This window comes from Pinus tabuliformis, chromosome 3_2 (genome assembly GCF_031772625.1).
Source record: "Pinus tabuliformis cultivar Carrire ecotype Pingquan chromosome 3_2, CPIR1, whole genome shotgun sequence".
NCBI classification, from domain to species: Eukaryota; Viridiplantae; Streptophyta; class Pinopsida; order Pinales; family Pinaceae; genus Pinus; species Pinus tabuliformis.
Genome location: NC_142302.1, coordinates 405,004,926 through 405,009,802, shown reverse-complemented (window position 1 = coordinate 405,009,802; position 4,877 = coordinate 405,004,926).

Below are 4,877 nucleotides of genomic sequence, written 5' to 3'. Positions count from 1 at the left end.
TCTTCTTCAACGCTAGCTTATTATTCTTCTAAAGATTCTTCTCGATCACTAATGCCATCTATGTCGATGCCTCTCTTTTGTTCAACCTCTATCACATCTAGTATTGTTCATATGATTCTTACTTCTTTGAGTGAGATTGGATTTTCTGTTGATCTTCCTCAGCAAGTTTCCGCTCCTTTGGCTACTCTAGCTCTAAATGCCCTATTTTGCACAATTTATCTTACCATTTTGTTTTAATAAAACCATATATATGTATCAACATATCCCCAAGACAAGCATGATGGCTCATTTTCGAAAAGTAGTGCCACACTTTTATCTAAGAAAACATTCTCAAGTGAATATTCTTTCATTTAAGAACATGTCTCACACTCCTAGGAAGAACTGTAGACAAATATATTCCCTCAAAAGTTTCATCAAAGGATAGAAATAAAATTATGAATTATAACGTACTGAAACAATTTGGAAATTGATTTTAAAAAATCATTGCATTTCATCAAATAGAGAACTAGATGCTTAATGACTAGAATCCTCATTTTCACATAATTCCATATATTGATCTACAACAATAAGTCCACATATAATTTTCCATTGACTATCACACCAAGGGAAGAACCGCAAAGAACACTACTTCTTGATCTAGGGATTTATTTAAATTGACTTTAAGCAATGAATGGTTGACTAGGAGGCCCACAATAGAGTTTGAAGTAATCTAATTCAAGTAATTGAAGTAATGCTCACTCCGCAAATTCAAACCCATTGTAGTCTAACTGATCTCTTACAGTAATAGCTTAGCTTGACTCCTCCACATTGTTTGATCCATGTAGCTCTAATTTTCTCCAAAACAAATGTATGCTAGCTCTACACGACAAGACATGCCAACACTCACAATTGTCACTTGATACACATTCCAATGCTCACACCATCATACAAAAGTGCGGTCACCCAACATCATTTGGATGAAAATTATCATTGGGACTCCACCAAACACCAAACCATTTTCAAAATTTCCAAATAGATATTAAAATCTATTTATACAACATTCTCGATCCCTCATATGGTTCAAATTATCCTCCATATGGTTTAACTCCTCCATACACAATTCAATGCTCCTCTAATGGTGATACACTGCCCTCCATGCTCTAAGCATGATACACACTCTACCTTCGACACAAAACTTCACACTACCCTTCACACTAAAGGTTGATGCATTAAAAAAAAAAAAAAAAACGAATGTATTTTGCATCCCCGCTATAGGCTACATGTGGTTTATTCAGTAGTTACACAAGAAACTTGGCAACAAATTTCTAAGAAAATGGCTTAGTGATGGCTTTAGAAACCTCCAAAATATATGACTGTTCACTAGATAGTTTACACATAACATATTGACTTTCACAACAATTGACTCACAACTTCAATCTCTTTCTCTAATAAAAAACAAGCGTAATATGTAGTTTTACTTCTTGGTACTTGTTTCTTATGTAAAGAGTAATTGATAGTAGAATTTATATTGTAACTAAGATAAAAATAATACTACTACTATGTAAAAGATATTCTATATTTATAGCAATTTTTTAACATATTTTCCTAAGTAGATTACTATGTTGAATAGAAAAATTACTTTTATATCTACTATATTAAATGGAATGAGAAACAAATCAATTTTTATATTGATCCTATACATAAAATTAATGTTATAGAGGTAGATGAATCTACTTTGTAAATAAAATGTTAAAATCTATAGGTTAGAAATAAATTAAATTGAAGTAGTAGAACATTTTAAAATTAATTTTGTAACTATGAATATTATTATGAAACTTATTTAAAGTATATCGTAATTCAAAATTGAAAATTCCATAAGTAATGATATGCCATAATTTTCATTATTCAATCTTCTAAGAAACCATCAAATTTTACCAAATGTTTCAAATTTGAAATTCCTAACCTGGGTGGAAGAAAGAGTATTTGGTATGAGCGTTGGGAATAATCCAAGGTAATATGGTGGGTTAGCATAAGTCGTCAAACATTGTGAATTATAATAGGGTAGGGTTATGGAGTTAAGTTTTTGGGTTGAATGGTTAGTCATTGCAGTTTTATGAAAAGGTAATTTAATGATAAGACAAAGAAACTTATAAATTAACAATGTTATGTTTGATAGTGTATGAGATTTATTTTTTTATTTTTTATTAAATTAATGGTTTATTAGTTGATAGGATTTTGGCTTGGATTATCACTTCTTTTGGATATACTTATTATTTGGTGGTTTTATAACTTGCTTATGTGGTTTTTTTGTGTAACTAGTTTACTTGCTTCTTTATATATTTATTGGAAATTAACATATTCAAAATCAATGTATTATTTTTTATGATATGGCTTTGGCCATAAAAATTTTCCACAAAAATGTCATAGAAAGAAAATGAAAATGGAAGCTAATTATAAAAATTACATTATCCCATGAAATATCCAAACCTTAACATATTAATATGAAATAAATTAATTTTTAATCCAACAAATAATCTAACCCTAACCTAAATACAATGTAATATTATATATATGGTTGCACTACCCTCTCATCATTATTTACCAAGTTGTTATAGTTAGCTCTCAGATAGGCATTTTAATCCTGGTTATTGCTCTGTCTATTCAATCTTTGGGTCACTCTACCTTCAATTACTGGTTATTGTTAGAGGCAAATACCGGTCTGTGTTAAGTCAAGTATCATTGTTACTTACTGGGTTTAGTTTCATTTTGTTTGAAATCATTCTATCTAGGAAAATTGACGCCTAAACACAGGACATTGTTCCATGCTACTATCCTAAAGTTTCAATTGGTTAAGGGTTATGTATCATAGACTCAATGCAAATGTTTTTTGCATGATTTCTCCATAACAATTCCTCTATGCTTGTGTTTGAGCTTGTCATGATTTTACCCTTTGCTGATCTCCAATCCCTTAAGCCATCTGGTATTTCATTTAATTTTCCAGTGTTATTGGCAGGTCTTTGGTATAGCGAGTCCTTATCAATTTGGTTTTGACCTCATACTTTTTCCATCTTCTTTGAAGACTCCTTTTGTGAATTCCTTGTTTTTAAGTTTTACAAGGTTTCAAGTTACATCGTTTTAGCATTTTTCTCTCTGTATGTATATTGATGATATCTACTTTGTTTCTCTCATTTATCAGCATGACTCTTGGGATGAGTCATGTTTAATCTTTCCCACTCTTACTAGGTTATTTCATATACTCTTTAGTCCAATTTGCCTTGTCTAGTCCAAAATTACTAGGGTTAAAAATTATGACAAGTCCTTGATTATTATGGCCCCCGTCAACATTTAACCAGCTGAAGAGGAGGAACACATGCAAAGTCCTCTTCTAGGCACCACACATGCTTTGGCTAGAAGTCCATTGCAAATTTCTTCAATGCAGTTCCCTTTGAAGTTAGGAAGGAAATCAAAACTCTAGAAGCCAAAGCATTTAGAGATCGCATGTATTTCTCTGATTCTGAGGTTAGTACTAGAAGCACCAAATGGTTGTCCAATCCTAAAAATCTCTGGAAGAGGAGGCTATAATTCATGAATTCCATATTCACATGTAGGCAGATGGAGACTCTCCTGAACATGGTGATCTATGATAAACAGGTTGATAGTTACAAGCTTTTTGTGGGTGGAGGACCTGAAATGAATTTATAGGGACCTCCACCATGGCATGGACGAGATCGTGGTTATATTGAGCAAGATAGAACCTTACATCAACTCTGATTCAGATACTGATTCAAATGCTCTTGTAGATGGTTAAGCAGTTATAAATTCTCAACCAATCAATATGGTTACTATAGACTCCTCTTCGGACCAACAGGTGATTATCCTGTATGAATAAGTCTCTCTCAAGTTCTGTTTATGGTTAATGGGTTTACTGTACTTGGTTGTTACTGTGTTTTGGTTATGCTCTTTTTGGTTTGTGATGGCAAGTTTATATGGCGATGAATGCTTCATAGTGAAATCTCTTTGCTTATTTTGTTACACCAGTTAGTCAATATCTCTATAATAGTGTTTTCTGTTAAAATTATCTTGATTTCGGTCTTCTGACAAGGACAATTTTTGGCTAAGCACATTTATCATATGTAATTTTGGTTTTTGGATATAAATGAAAACTATGATCGAATTATATATCTATATATATATATATATATATATATATATATATATATATATATATATATATATATATATATATATATATATATATATATATATATATATATATATATATATATATATATATATATATATATATATATATATATAAATATATAATAAACTAAGTATTTATAAAAATACTCTTGATATTTTACAAAAATTGAATGCTAAACTTGTTACATATGCAATCTGATGAAAGCATTTATCATAGATATATTTGGTAGTTAAAATTTTCAAGTAAATAAGTTTTTTTTTTTTAATTATAGAGATTATAAGTTTAACATTTTTACCTAAATATTAATTAACTAATATTAAAAATTTAAATACATCTATCTTCCTTCGTTATTCATATTTATCATACTAGTTATTATATGTGATTGTATTAATTCGTAGATTTTACTTTAGTGCAACCATAGCTTTTATTTTCAATTACTAAATCCAAAGAATTAGATTACTAAATCCTAATATTCATAACTTTTACTTTAATGCAACCATAGCTTTTACTTTCGATTCATGTGAGCAAAGTTGTTCTTGGACTTTAACGTAATTAAGGGATAAGCTTCTATTATTGTGCAGGGACCAATAGTTGTTATGGTACTAGTCCCACACATCCATAAAAAAATTATAATAAAACATCAATAAATTTCACATAAATAGTTAATATTAAGGTATATAACTTATTAACCTAT